General features: G+C 45.8%; 1 protein-coding gene across 7 annotated transcripts in view; it reads left to right on the top strand.

Moving 5' to 3' along the window:
• Window positions 1–15880, top strand: part of LOC138452992 (zinc finger protein 383-like) — a 700934-nt gene that overhangs the window by 438640 nt on the left and 246414 nt on the right. The window lies entirely within an intron of this gene.

Raw genomic sequence — 15880 nt, 5'->3', positions numbered from 1 at the left:
AAACCCAGAAGCAGCCGAGGATGACTGGTGAGCAACCCGAGGAAGGTTGGGAGACCGGGAGGCTTGCTGGGAACATAGATGGATCATAACGTAGTGAGACACTGGTATAGGACTTGCACCCAAAAAGGAGTGGTTAAGAGTCTTCATTGTGGCAGTCACTCGCGGACTGGGATACCAAGGCTGTCTAGACCACGGGCGAGAGAAAGAAACCAATACCAAAGGGGTCTGGGACCGGAGGGAAAGAAAACAATACAACTGGGTCTGGGGCGCGAGCAAGAAAAAACAATTCGAGGGGGTCCCAAAAAAAAAAATACCTGGCAGGGAAGTGAACTGGGTAGAGTTATTGAAAAAACGAGAAGAGCCCATCCAATAATGCACTGCCTCAAAAATCATAGTCACCATACCTGGCAAGGTAGTGAACCAGGTAGGCTGTGAACACTGAATATTGTGAAAGAGGCCAGGAGAAGGAAGTCATTCTCTTGACACTGTGAAGAACTTGATCCCCCGGTGTTAATGAACACTGTGGAAGGAGCCAAGAGGTGGCAGTCATTCTCTTGGCATTGTGAAGAGTCTGATAAAAGAACAGGAGGAGAAAGCCACTGGTCCTGGAAAAACCACTGAGAAACCTTGAGAAAGGTCAAGGGGAGGGAGTCGTCCCCCTTATACTGTGAAGACCAGAAGACTTTTGTTCTAGGTCCCTTGCGGGAACCCCAACCCAAGGGACCTTTAGAGACTTGTTATTCGCATCATTTGAGAAGAACATTTCATATGAATCACCCACAGGTGAACTTTGGGCTGTCGTCCCGAAGAAGGGAGCCATTCTTCTGAACCAAGAAGACCACCCCTTGTCCTTAGTTGATTTATTTAGTGTAAGGTTTAAAAATAGGTTTTGGACACAGGACGGTGCTTTAGACTCATCCTGACAGATTCCTTATTCTTTAGGACTAGGGTCAGAGAGTTTTCTTTTATTTTCTCACTAATAAATGTCTATAGCCAAAAGGATGCCACCTGTGCGTCGGTCTCCTTCTACACCCTTACAGTACTTTCTATGACAATGTGAGGTTATTTTCTTTATTTTGTTGATTCTCATTTTCATTCTCCTGGTCTTGGCTTTGTTTTATTGAGGATTATGGTTTACTTTGCACGTTTCTAAAATCTCTTGACTGCATATAAAAGTGGCATTTCAGTAGCAATTTGTATTTATTCATTTTGTGTTTTATAACGCGCACCAAGCAGAGTGAACTGCATTTGGGTGCTGATCTTAAAGTACAAGCTTAAAAAAAGGGGTATACGAGGATTGGACCTAGTTAGGTGATTGGAATAGATAGGGTTTTAAAGCTTTCCAGCATAAAAGTAGGGAGGTGATATTTCTTAGTTCGATAGGCATGGAATTCAACAATCGTGGTCCATAAACTGCCTGCCAGTCCACTCTTTGGACACTGGGATGAGGCTACCCTTAGTAGTTTTTTGGTCTCCAATTTAAATCCCCTTGTTGTCTGATAAAAGGAGAATGGAAGAACTGACCAAAGCAACCGCGGATGTAGTATACCGATTGAACAGTGGTCATCATTTGATGATCATACTGCCAATAGCATCCTAAGTTCTTAACCCTGGAACATAGGCGGAAAGTAAGCCAAACGGGTGATGTGGTGGAGGAACAGGAGCTGGATTTTTCATTAAGCCTGTTGGACCTAACAGTATAATTTCTGTTTTCAGGGGGATTGAGCTGGAGTCTGTTCAAGGTCATCCATCATGCATTCTACATCAGTATATTTTTCGATGTTTTCTAGTGACACATTTGGATCATCAATCGGCAGGTATAGCGGAGTATCATCTGTGAAAGAACAGTAAGACAGATTCAGTTTCTAGAGTATTTTCATCAGGGATTGCATATTGATGTTAAAAAGAATTGGAGACGGGGGAGGAACCCTGTAGAACACCAGTGTATAGAGGTTTCTGTAGATACAAAAATATCCCATCTTAAAATGTTGATGATCCAGCGAAAAGAACAAACCCAGATTAATACTTGGTTTTACACTCCTCCCACATTAGAAAATCTTGAAAGCAGAGTATCAAAGTCCACTGTGTCAAATGCTGCATAGTGGCCCAACATTATCAACAACATCGGTGTATTATTAGCACGTTGTCCCACACCGCAATCTGTGCTGTGTCTAGAATTTGATGCTTGTCTAGATGACTGTAACTGAGCGGTCACTACTCTTTCCAACACCTTGGCCGGCCAGAGAATCTGTGGCTGCAAGGATCAAGTTCAAGACCCCTTTGCATCGTCCACAAGACTTTCTGGGCCCTGGGACTGCACTCCCTCCAACTTTCTCTTCCTAAACATCTGCCTTCTTGATCTCTCCGCTCATCCACCTCCAACTCTTGAGTGTCAGACGTTTCTCCAAGCCGAGAGTGAGGGGCTGATCTCTTGCCTCGGCAGGGGCCTCCTCCTAGAACAGCCTCCCTGCCTCTCTCAAACTTGAGCAAAACCACCCCCGGTTCCGGAAGCAGCTCGAGACCGTCCTTTCTGCTTCTGCTTCCTCTCTTCCTCTCCGCCGATAATGTCCCCGACTGCTCAGCATGCTGATCACCTGGCTACCCTCTCAACTCTGGCCCAGGCTCCTATATGTCCAGTTGCCCTCGCACTGCCTCTGGGCTCCCCTGCACTCAAGGGTCTTTACCTGCAACCCTACAGTCCCTTCTCACTGCGCTCATGAGCCATCAGCTGGCCAGCTGGCTACACTTGAGTTACCTGCACTTCTCTCGTCCCCTCAACCCCTGGTACTCCTCCCCCTACATCTTCCCCACATTTGCGCAATCTGAATGACACAAGGCCTAGTAAGATCGTTGTTTTTAGTCCTCCCTTTGTTTCCCCTCCTTGTCTACAGACGCGTTATAAATGTTGTATCATATATCATAGTTCCACTTCATATCCTTCAAACTTTTATTGAAACCTGTTAATTCTATCATTGTCTTTTTTTTTTTGATATGCCTATGTCGTGCCTCCTTTCCTCCATACTTTTTGGATATTCTGTCCATCGGGACAGGACTGGAGCCCTTTTGAAGCATCAAGAACTTTTTGTCCTTCCGTTATTTTACACCCATCACCCTTCAGTCCTTTTCTCTGCATGGTCGGGGTCGGATGCACTTGCATCGTAGGGCATTTTCTGTTTTGTTTCCACTTGTCCTTCATCTTCCTGCTCCGGTTCCGCAGTCGTCTTTCCTCAGTCTATGCCGCTACCCCTTGGATTCGTGTCCATATTGGTGGGACGCTTGTTTCTACTGCGACTCTATCCGGGGACTCCAGAGTATGGTCGTCAGGTGGCAGGTGTTCCAGCGTCTACCGCCCCCCCCCATTTACAGCAGTTCATCAATGGAAAAAAAGGAAGCGTCCGGTAAATTCCTTCCTTTTTTAGGGCACCCCTGTCAGGGGGTCTTCTGGTTCCAGGAGGGGTCCAATTGGCTATGTTACCAGGGTTTTCCCTGAAATGTCCCGAAAGGGATCTAACCTGTCAAGGGCTGTCGAAACCGGATTTTCCTCCAAGAATTCCCCATCTGGGGGCCAAGATTAAGCCCAACGGTTCTGGAGCTGTTTCGACTGGGTTTATTCCTGAGGTTTCCAAGTCTGGGACTAAACGTACTGAACCTAGCTTCAAGGTTTCCTGTACAGTGACTAAAGGTACCTTGGTTAACCCTGAGGATTCCCAAACAGGGCTATAGTTAAAACCAGCAAGATCAAGGGGCCTCATTTAGGGTCTCTGGCTACCGGGTGTGACCCTAGGCCTTCCCACAAACCATTGTGTGGTCGTACTGATCCTGCTGAGGGGGCAAAGAAGTCTAAGTCTTCAAGTACTGCTGAGGTTCCTTCACTCAAGGCTAATTCTTCAGCAGAATCCAAAGGGGTCAGTCGGGTCAAAAGCGCTCCAGATCTGCTAGTACAGGCTTTGCTGAAGTTCCAGTAAAAGGGCTCAAACAGATAAAAAAAAATCCTCTACAACTCCTGTAGTGACAATGGCCTCACTGAAACCTGTGACCCAGATCACTTCAGGTAGTGACAAAATGACATTTAAACCTGCACAGTCTGAGGTGGTGATTTTGACAAGCCCTTCCATACCAACTTTCTCAATGGCTGGTACAGAGGGGCCTACCTTTGGGGCCGAGCAGCATTTTCCCCAGAATGTGGATAAAAAAATCCTTTTTGCCCTCCAATGGACTGGCATGCACAGTTTCTGCTGCCACACACTGTCTTGCTCCCCCCTGCGTCCGCTCCCTTCGTTTTTCTGGATCCAGGTGGCGGAAGGCCTTCTTGGCAACCAGCCTCACTCCAATCCAGGGGGTATTTATTTATTACATCTGTTACTCGCCCAGACCCGCAGGTATCACGGCGAAAATTCAATAAATAGTAGCATTTTTATACAGTGTTACAGTTACCATCACACAGAACATATGTAAACTAAAATACACATGAATCATGTGATCACATTTCTTATACTGAATTCCAATCGGTCAGAAGCAGGTCATATTTTGTTTGAACACTAGTTGCAGATCTAGAGGCGACCCCTGGTGGAACATGAGGGCCATGGGGTTACGTTGGTTGTTTAGATTCAAAGGGGGCGGTGAGCCAATAGCATTCTGTTAGGTTAATATTTGTTAAATAACCAGGTTTTCAGTGCTTTTTTGAATCTTAGTAGGGAGTCCTAATTTTTGAAACTAAGGGGTAGTGCGTTCCAGTGCGAAGGGGCTAAGACTTTGAAACTATTTCCTGGTGCTCTACTGTATTTGTATTGAGGAACTTCCAAGAGGGCCAGTTTATTAGATCTCAGTGTCCTACAGGGGATTTTCTTTTGATGGTGTTGTTGAGGTAGCTGGGCGCTTTGTTGGTGATGCATTTATGGACGGTGCTGAGTGTTTTGAAGATGATTCTTGCTTCAATTGGCAGCCAGTGGTTTTCTCTCCTGATGCTAAATATATGTCCTTACTACTTTGTATCTAGAGTAGCTCTAAGCGCTTTGTTTTGTAATAGTTGGATTTTATTTAAGTGATGCAATTTGTGGGGGTGAAAAATTGGCGGCTGAGTGCAATAGGTTTTGCTGTGTAGGTTGTGGAAGAGGAGAGGGCTGCTATTTGTTTGTGCATAGTGAGGTTGGCATCTATATATACACCAAGAGTTTTAACTTGTTTGAGTACTGGGATCTGTGTACCTTCAATGTTGATGTGAGAGTAGTTAGTGTGGAGGGTGCTTATTCTTTTTTTGGGAGCCCACGATGAGGACCTCCGTTTTCTCATCGTTAAGGCAGAGACTGTTTAGGGCCATCCAATTTTGGATTATAGAATACACTTTGTTGATAGTGTCAGTGTCCTGGGTGTAGTCACCTGTGATGGTGATGAGGATCTGGGTGTCATCTGCAAAGTTGGTGTAGATGACACCCATGTCGTCAAGAGCCGAGAAGAGGAGTTTAGTATATGCATTGTAGAGGGTGGGCGAGAGGCAGGATCCCTGGGGACTCCTATGGGTACTACTATAGAGTCTGCTGCATAGTTACCGATGGCAACTCTGGATGTGTGGTCCGTTAAAGATTTGATCCACTGAGTAGCATTAGTAAAATCTTTTTTTAGGGTGTCGCAAAGTTTCATTGTCTACCAGATCGAATGCTGCTGATAAGTACAGTCGCAGAAGGATGGCTAGTTTGCCTGAGTCTCTGATAGAATCCAATTGGATTTTTAAATCCAAGAGGGCAGTCTCCGTACTGTGGTTGGACCTAAAACCAGATTGTCTGGCTCCTAGTAAATTGTTTTGTTCGAGATGGGTTTGTATTTGGTTGTAGCCTAATTTATGGATAATTTTAAGTAGGAAGGGGACAGTCCTTATGGGCCGGTATTTCGTGGGCACTAAAGGATCTAATGTGGGTTTTTTTAGTAGAGGAGTGACCCACGCCGCTTTAATGCTTGTTGGGACCTGATTGGTATGGAAGGAGGCGTTCACGAAATTGGTAATTATGGGTGTGAGAGTAGGGGCACATAATTTGATTAGGTGTGCTGGAAAATTGTCTCCTTTGCAGTTTGAGGCTTTAAGTTTCGATATGGTATTAAGTACTACATCATGTGACACTGGTGAGAAGTTGAAGAGCGGGGTGGTGTCTCCTATGTTCATGGAAATTTGGTTAGACGTGGACGGCTTATTGGAAAGGAGATTTCTTTTGGCGATTTTATTTTATAGTAATTTGATTTTGGATGCCAGCGCCTCTTGGATGGTGGGGCACCATTCTTTACTTGGTTGGACTGGGTTGATTATGGGGATCGGGTTCTCCAACTCCTTGAGTATGGTGAACAGTTCTTTGCTGTCAGAGGATGCATTACTGATTCTGGTGTTGAAGGCATTTGCTTTTAGGGTAATGATGGCTGATTTATAGAGTTGAAAGCTTCCAGAGCTTCTAAGGTATGGGTTTTATTAAGCCGGTGTTCGAGCAATCTTTTGATCCATCTGAGGCGACTAGTTCCTTGTTAAACCAGAAAGAGGATTTTTTTATCCTTGCGTTTGGTTTTGTTAAAACACTAAGGTGCTAAGGTATCAATTGTACTGGTAAGACAATTATGATACATTTCAGCTAGGGCACAAGGGTTTTCAGTATTGATCTTTTTATTATTGAGAGAGGTGCCTAATAAGGGGTTGAGATTTTCTGCTGTAAGTTTCTGCGTGTTTCCTGTTACATAAGATTCCTCAACGATAGATTTAGGTAGGTCTGGTTCGTTGCACAAAATAGAAAAGTGTATACTGGTCTGACCAGGGTATCGGGTTAATGGAGTCTATGGATACTGGGGTATTGAGTGGTAGTATCCAGTCTAATGTTCTCCCTTTTGTGTGGGTAGAGGCGTTCACTAGTTGTGTGAATACCATGTCTTTGAGTGCACTGTGTAATGCTTCTGCTTTGTGGTCTTGGGTGTCATTAAATCCTAAGTTTAAGTCCCCTGGACTAGACATTTAGTGTTTGGTTTAATAAGTGGTGTTAGCAGTAGAGGTACATCCAAGTTTGGCTGAGATTTAGCATTATGTGCTCTGTAAATAGTTATGTTTATGGTGGTGTTTTGGTTTGTAGCTAACTTGGCTAGCAGGACTTCGTAACCGTCTGGGTTCTCGATAGGGCAGGCAGGTTCTTATTTTAAGATGGGTTTTAGCAATAATAGCTACTCCCCCCACCTACTGATTTTATTATGTCTGTCCTTGGGATGGTGTAGTCTGGAGGAATGGCAATGGAGAGTGAGGGTCCGGATGCTTGGTGGAGCCAGGTTTCCGTCACTATAAGTAGTCAAGTTGTTGTTCGGTGATAGTCATGTATTTCTGTGGCGTGAGCAGGTATGGCCTGTGCATTAATGAGTGCTGCTTTGAGATGTAAAGGAGGGGATGGTTCTTGTGGTGGTGTAGTGATTCTTTTGGGACATTTAGTGTGGGTCACTAGTGGATGTGAGTTTCCTATGATGGCAAAGGAAGAGGAGGCACTTATGCTAGGATTGTTTAAGAAACGGGATCTTAGTCTTTTGGTTCTTGTGAGTCCTAGTAGTGGGATTTGTTTTGTTTGCTTGACTTTAAGGCAGTTTCTTCTCGGCGAGCATAACGTGGGGCCGGTACGAGATCTAAGTCTGGAGCGTCTACGTGAGCTGAGGACCAGAGTAGTCATTTTAGGTGGTATATTATTAGTCGTTAAATAGGGTGAGCTGGTTCTTTGTGGCTTTTGGATCCCTAAGTGGTCTGTAGGACCATTAATCAGGTGGCGATCTTGGGGAAACGGATTGGTGAGGGGCAGGAAAGGTGTGGGGCGGGGGGTGGGGTGGTGGCGGGGCATGCTACTCTGGAGAGGCCATTACTATGGATAGTAAAGTGGGAGCCTGTGCAGGGTGTATCATACGGTACAATACAAAATGGAAACATCAGGAGTAGCAACCAACCTGGCATGGTTTGGTTAAGTGAAGAGAGCTGGCTGGGTGCCGGCTAGCCGTAGAGTAACTGGAATGTCACACCTATAGAATGGGTCTGGGCGAGTAACAGTGCAGGAGGCTGCTGCTACGTGGATATGGTCTAGAAATGCCACGCTGGGCGGTGCCAGATGCGTTTACTAAACAGATTACCAGTGAGCTAGGGTACTAGAGCAGTTATGTGCTGGAAAGTAATAGCAAAGGCTGGGCTTATTAATGACAATCAGAGCAGTCTAGAGCGACTGTGCACCTATGTGCTGGACAAGGGAATAGTAAAACTGAATATACACATCAGAGTAGTCGGATGCAGTTGAGCACATTTATACTCGAGATAGCTACAGTAGCATGGCTTGTTGAAGACCTTACGGGCATGCTAAGTACTGCTGTGTATAAGGCAATTGCATGATTTAGCGATAACATTGAAAAGACATGGTAGTGCAGTATTAAATGTTGAATGAAATGCTAAACGGCACGCTATACATGGTCAACTAGTAAGTACAGCACTTCTGTGCATCGGGCGGAACACATATGGGTACAGAAAAGGTAGGGCAGTACGAGTAGTACACTCTGCTTAATTGATATGAAGAGAGTCACTGGTGTGAATGGAAAGGGGCTCGTAATAACATACAGTGGAAATTAGCATTTGGAAATGTTTGTGGAGTGTCTCACCGTAACAGCCCTTGGGGGGGGGGGGGGGGTGAGGGGGTCCAGGCAAGCCAAGGGAGCAGTGCAGTGACTAAGGGTTTGGTGGTTGCCGACAAGCTTCGTGATCAGTGCTGGAGCCTGGCATGCAGCAGCTGTAAAAGGTTGAATGGTCGGCAAGTCGTTGGACAGCGCGTTGCCCCTTGCGGCTGCAATGCGGCAAGACAGGCAAAGACAGGCGCCTGGTCCTTAATAGTGGTCCTTCGTGGGTGGGACCCGGCTCTCGCCTTCCGGTGCTTCTGTGGCCCGGAAATAGGTGAAAGGCTCCAATCAGCTGCTGCAGCACTCGTTGCTAGGCAGCATGAACACAGATGCACAATAAGTTTACGCAGTGCCATTTTGGGCTGCCTCGTGGAAGTTCGTCATCATTTTGGGCAAAAAGCGTGAGTGCACAGATGGGCATGCAATCAAGATAAAGCACAACTCGTGTGCAATGGAGGCATTCAAGGTAAAAGCACACGTGTGCACTGGAGGCATTCAAGGTAAAAGCACACTCGTGTGCACTGGAGGCAATCAAGGTAAAGCATAACTCGTGTGCACTGGAGGCAATCAAGGTAAAGCACAACTTGTGTGCAATGGAGGCAATCGAGGCAAAAGCACACTCGTGTGCACTGGAGGCAATCAAGGTAAAGCACAACTTGTGTGCAATGGAGGCAATCGAGGCAAAAGCACACTCGTGTGCACTGGAGGCAATCAAGGTAAAGCACAGCTTGTGTGCAATGGAGGCAATCAAGGTAAAAGCACACTCGTGTGCACTGCTGTATGCGTTGGGAAGCTTACCCCCAGCACAATGGATGGTGCATGGCGACGCTGATGCTCCTCTCCAATGTAGAAGCAGCGAGGGCTCCAGCCCAGGGTGGCTGCTGCTGCAGGGAAGACAGGCTGGTGGAGAGTATACAGGCACAGAAAGGTATGCCCCTCAAGAGCAGCCTCTACCCACTCCTCCGCCTAGACCTTCCTGTGAGGATGTGTTCTTTGACAAATTCCAGTGCCTCATGCACTCTGAACCGATGAAGGCTTACTTTAAGGATCTATTCAAAGAAATGTATCCTAAGCCTCTCGATCCACATCCTGCTCCTCCTATTCCTCAGCAGGTTTTGGTAGTGCCTCCTCCTCCTCTTCAAGTGGGCCCCCCCCCCCTCTTACACTGCCACCACTGCCTCCAATTTCACCACTGCTTAAGAGTCCAGTTGCTTAAACAAATATGCCCACAGTGTCCGAAGTATCACGTGCTGCGGATCAATTTTCTGCTCCCGCCACAACGGACGAGGACCAAATGGACCAGGATAGCGAAGACCCGCCCCACTCTATCAGAGCTTTGCATGACCGGGTCTTGGATAGGATGGCGTTGCTGGATATTCCAATACCCGAGCCTCTGACTCCACAAGAAGTATTTTTAGGGGTGTTCACTCTTACGATACAAGAACAAACGGGCCTCTTCCTTAAAAAAGAAAATGTGCTTGCTGAAGCCTGCAAGGTCTGGGAGAAACCTCATTCCGGGTTGCATGTAAATAGGAAAATTGTTGCTCGCTACAAGCTACACTCATCAGAGGACATACTCTTGACTGCATGTCCACTCCCTTCATCAACGGTACTGTCAGCACTACGCTCCAGTCCAAGCCGTCCTCGACATCCTCCATGGCTGCCTCTCGGGTCCTGTCCAAGGAGGACAAAATTCTTTACTCCATTGGGGAAAAAAGTTTTTTCCAATTCAGGTCTTCAGCTGCGACAAGCAAATGCCAGTCATCCTTGCAGCAGGAAATCTCAAGCTGTGGAAGGAGCTTTCCGAATTTCGGGAATGTATCCCACAGGGACAGGCTGGAAGATTTTAAAGAGGGCCTATCCGATGCCAGAGTTCTGGCACAGGACCTGCTGGAGGCCGCAGCCCATCATGTAGATGCTTCTGCTCGAGGCCTTATGGTTGCGGTAGACTTCTCCTGCCAAGCGTGGGTTCACGCAACAGAGTTCTCGACCATCCCCTCGAAGGTAAAGAGCTATTCCAGCCCTCCACTGATGTGGCACTCAATAAAACAAAGGCAAGCATGCAAATGGATAAATCATTGGCAGTCCCTGCAAAACCCCCAGCTAAAGCTGCCTATACGCATAGGTTGGGGACCTAGACAAGGTCCTTTGGTTTTAGGGGGTTCCAGGAGTGCCGAGCACACCTGGCAGAAGGTTCCTCTGGTGCACCTTGACGCAAGCAGGAAAGGCAAAGTGGCCGGTTTCTCTGTCATCAGCCTCCTGTTTGGCAGCAGGTGGTCTTGCTGCTGACAAACCATCCAAATTGTTTTCCATCAGTCACACGATACTCCGGTGGGTGGACTCATATCGTCTCACCTGGAGGCGTGGCAGACCATCACAGAAGGCCGATGGGTTTTTTTCATCGCCTGAGTGAGCTTTGGCTTGCCCCTCCCTCATACCTCACTCTCTCACCGTCCTCTTCAGCAGACTGGGTCTCCCTCCCAAGAGCAGAGGTACAGAAACATCTGAACCTCAGAGTGGTGGAACCTTTTTCCCTCTTGGGGGAACATCTTTTCCTATACCAAGAGAAATTCAAGATGATCACGGCCAGCCAGATAAGGTCCTCTCTCCGGGAAGGGCGATTGGCTCAGTTTGGTAGATCTTCAGGAAGCTTAGATGCACTTTTCTGATCTTTGGCCCACATCGGAAATGCCTTTGGTTTTTGTGGAAACAGAACACTTCCAATATCGAGTGCTGCCGTTTGGTCTCAGCTCTGCACTGCGTGTCTTCACAAAGATGGTGGTTATCGCAGCATTCCTCAAACTGCTGGGAGTTCATGTCTATCCATATTTGGACGATTGTCTTCTGCACAGTCCTTTCCCATGGGCTGCAACAGCCAATCTTCAGTCACTTCTCCAGCTCCTGTCCCAACTGGGGCTGTTGGTGAACTATCAGATATAGTCTGACGGTTGCTCCAGACACGATTTGTCTAGGTTTCTGTTGGGATATGGTCTCTGCCAGAGTTTTCCTAACACAGGACAGAATAACGGATTTATCTAGCATGTTCCTTCTTTTCCTGAAATTCTCCCACATGTCGGCCGGGTTGTTCCAGAGAAATCGTACCGTAATGTCTAAAACAGCACCTGAGCGCCGTACAAAAATCACTGCATCCCGCCCCCATTACTGTGCCCAAGCAGAGCGAGGGTTTCACGGGTGTCCCCCGCTCTCCTTGGATGCAGTAATAAGGATGGAGGGTTGGTGGGGTGTCCCCCACTTGCCATTCTGGTAAGCGGGGTATAAAGTACAAAAACTATAATAAAAAAAACCCTGCGTAAGTGGGAGGAGCTGACACAGCTGGGCACAAGGATGTCAGCGGTGCACACAGAAGTGCGCCGCAGTAAAGTTGGGTCAGGGCTGGTTTTGGGGAATGCCGGCTGGCGCGAGGGGGCAGAAGTGATCTATTTAATCACTGCAGCCATGTCACAATTGATGTCGACATTTCTGTTGGTGTAATTAGGGCTGCACAATGATCATAGATTTGTTCCAGAGACTCCTGTGCCTGATAGCTTCATGTGTTCTAGCCTTACCTCTGGCACGACTGAAGATGAGGCGCACACAGCTAGCGCTTTGGAGCTGCTGGTCCCAAGCTGTGGACCTGGACTCCAAAATGATTCCAGTATCATCCTCCATGATGGCAGATCTTCAATGGTGGTTCACCTTCAACAACCTTTCACTGGGAACCTCCTTCCAGGTGCCCTTGCCCCAGGTTACGGTTACAACAGACTCCTTCCTCCAAGGGTGGGGAGCGATCTTGGGTCACCTCGAGGTGTACGATCTGTGGACTCCCCAGGATAGAAGATCTCATCAACTACCTAGAACTCTTGGCAGTCTTTCTGGCATTCAAATCTTTCCAGCCTATCATCCACAGAGTGGTGCGAATATGCACAGACAATTCTGTAGCTATGTTCTACATCAACAAACTGGGGGGCACCAGGGCACCTCCTCTGGTGGATCTAGCTATCCAGATTTGGAATTGGGAAGTCCAACACAGTGTCTGGCTACAGGCCGTGCACATTCGGGGTCAGATCAGTGTTGCGGCAGATTCTCTGGCGAATTACGAGTGGGAAAGGAACAACAATGTTCTTGTCGAGCTTTTCCAGCAAGGTAGTTCTCTAATGGTGGACCTTTTTGCGACTTCAACCAACAGGAAACTACCACTCTATGCCTCCTGGGACGGTCTCGAAGCATCTTCCCTGGGGGATGCCCTCGAGATTGCTTGGTACATGAAGGCTTATGCCTACCCTCCTTTGCTGTTGATTAATCGGTTGCTCTGGAAGCTCAGGAGTGCCTCCAACTGCACTCTCCTCTTCATAGCTCCTTTGTGGCGAGCCAGGTTCTGGTTTTCAGAGCTGCAGTACCTATCGATATGCAACCCTATCAGGTTGCCGCAGATTCCAGACCTCCTTCACCAGAGCAATCACCTGGTGTGGCACCTCTGCCCACAATCCTTTAGCTTGGTTGCCTGGTACTGGAGTTCATGTCCTTAGTGCAGTTTGACCTTTCAGAGGATGATATGCTGATAATCCAGGCGGCACACAAGCCTTCTACGAGGGCGCAGTACAAAAGTAAATGGCTTTGTTTTTGTCATTGGCGTCTTGCTAAACAGCTTGATCCTCGACAAGCTTCTATTGACTGTGTCTTGTCCTTTATATCAAACCTTGCGGCCTCTTACATCCATGTCCTATCGTGCAGAACATAGCCATTGCAGCTTATCTTTCCACAGACAGTTGCTAGTTTTTTTCTGGCAAACCCAGTAATCAAGAGGCATTTCGCAGGTGGTCTTCACCTCTTTCTGCCGGTCAGGCCTCCTCACCTGAAATGGAATCTGAACGTGGTCCTTACCGTTTTGTCCCAAGCCATTTGAACCAATGGCCACTACTGAGCTCAAGTTTCTCTCTTGGAAAGTGGCCTACTTGATTGCGGTAACCTCTGCGAGAAGAATAAGTAAGCTTCAAGCTCTCTATCGAACATCCGTTCCCGACTTTCCACAAGGATACAGTGGTGCTCCACACTCATCCTTCTTTCCTTCCAAAAATGGTCTTGAGTTCCACATCAATCAGTTGATATCCCTACCGGTTCTCTTTCCAAACACTGTCGGATGCAGAAAGGGTTCTACATAACCTGGATGTTAGAAGAACTCTGAAGTTTTATCTTGACAGAACAAGCCAACTTATAAACTCCTCATAACTTTTTGTTACTTTCGGGCACCCAACAGGGAAACCTGCTTCAAAAGCGTCCATCACACACTGGATCGCTTCATGCATCTCAGAGGCTTATACAATTCAAGGCCTTCATCCCCCAAGGGGCGTTCATGCGCATTCGGTCTGTGGCAAAGCGGCTGCTGTTGCTGCTCAGAAATATGTTCCTTGGGAGTCCATGGTCAAGGCTGCTACGTGGGCTTCTCCCTCTGCTTTTTGCAGACAGTATTCAAAAATAAAAGGGCAAAGTTCATTTTGATGCTTCAAAAGTGCTCCGGTCCCGTCTCGATGGACGACATGTCCCAAAAGTATGGAGGAAAGGTGACTATGGACTAGGAGTAAGGTAGTCACTACGGTGAGTAACTTTGTTATTCCTTGTGATCTCTATCCCATTTTCAGGATACATGCCATGGTTCCTTCTGGAGGACCAAAACTTTTAAGACCAATCATTATGTGCAGGAATTCTTTGTCGATTACCAGCTGCACATTCTGACTTAATTTGTCCCTACACTTCTTAATCTACCTATTACATTCAAGTGTAAAATTAGTTTAGAAACTTTCCATCAGCCTTTCATTAATTCCTATTCCTTTAGTTTACCTTAATTTTAAATGTGCAATCTAAGCCTTTCATTGTATCTTCTTCTAAGAAGAAATGGGTGCTGGCATTTATTTAGAAGGTTGTTTGATGCCTCACCATTGACGCGTTTGTGCTTTCATGCACTCTATTCCTCTTTATTGGTGTGATTGATGGTCTAAATTATAATTAACGGAGAAGTGATTTTTGTGAAAAGAAATTGTCCATGTATTTACAAATGAAATACTTATAAGTTATTAGAGTGAAGCATCCTCCATAATTTAAAATTATCATTTTTGTTTATATGAATTGGCACATGATCTAAAAATTATCTTAACACAGGGGAATAATCTGCATCATATATATCAACATATTCATACATACTTTGTCCATAATGGAACATATATATATATATATATATATATATATATATATATATATATATATATATATATATATATATATATATATATATATAATACTAAGCTATACATGGATAGTCTTATTAATCACTCCTGAAAACTACCGGCACACTTAGTATTTGTAGGCCATGACTACAACAAATATGGTGGTAAAATAATTAATATAAAGAATTGTTTTAAAATTGGTTTTTGACAGAGCGCCTAGCATTTAAAGCCCACTTCTTCCTTGGAGAAAGGTCTGTTCTAATCAATAACAAACACAAACCTAATGAAATGAATGATTAACTGCCTGGATTATAAATGTCACCATTTGTCTGTGTACTTGCCTAGTTATTCACAGGGAGAACAATCAAATCAGTGCCATCCCTAGAAAGTGAAGTGCACTCATTAAATTATGCACAACACGCGTGCCTCAGTGCAGCGCGGAAAGTCTATATATTTATCAAAAATAGGGCAATTTATAATTTGGGAAGAGCAGCAACCAAAAAGCAATATATCCAAAGTTTAATCGACACAATCTTGCCTGAATTAGACTATAGTTGGTGGTTATTACCATACCTATATAAGATCTCTATCCAGCTGTTTACCAAGGTTCACATTGGATTTCCCAGGACAATTTGGCTGTGCTAGGTCTTCTATTCCAACAGCATAGTTTGGTTATGCGAAGATAACTGAAGGCACCATGATTTGATTTAATATTCATTGACATCTGATGGTGCCTTTTTCCATTAATGCCTGTTCTTCAAAAACTTTTGAGGCCTATGCACCCCCTATACATGCAGTAACGTGCGACTGTCATTATTTAATTTAGTTACGCAGAGGTAGCTGCATGTTCTTCAAGAACCATGGAGGAGGGGGTACTCCCTATACGGACTCAATTAATCTGTGGCACTTTGTTCAAAATTAACAAAGGGCTACAGGCCTTTTTCTTTATTAATGGAATATAGAAAGTGGACAATACTTATTAATCCTTCTGTTAGAAAAACTGACCT

The sequence above is a fragment of the Ambystoma mexicanum genome, chromosome 4p (genome assembly GCF_040938575.1).
Source record: "Ambystoma mexicanum isolate Mex_15411 chromosome 4p, UKY_AmexF1_1, whole genome shotgun sequence".
NCBI classification, from domain to species: Eukaryota; Metazoa; Chordata; class Amphibia; order Caudata; family Ambystomatidae; genus Ambystoma; species Ambystoma mexicanum.
The sequence above is the reverse complement of the archived record's forward strand: the minus strand, read 5'-3'. Positions and strand labels throughout refer to the sequence as shown.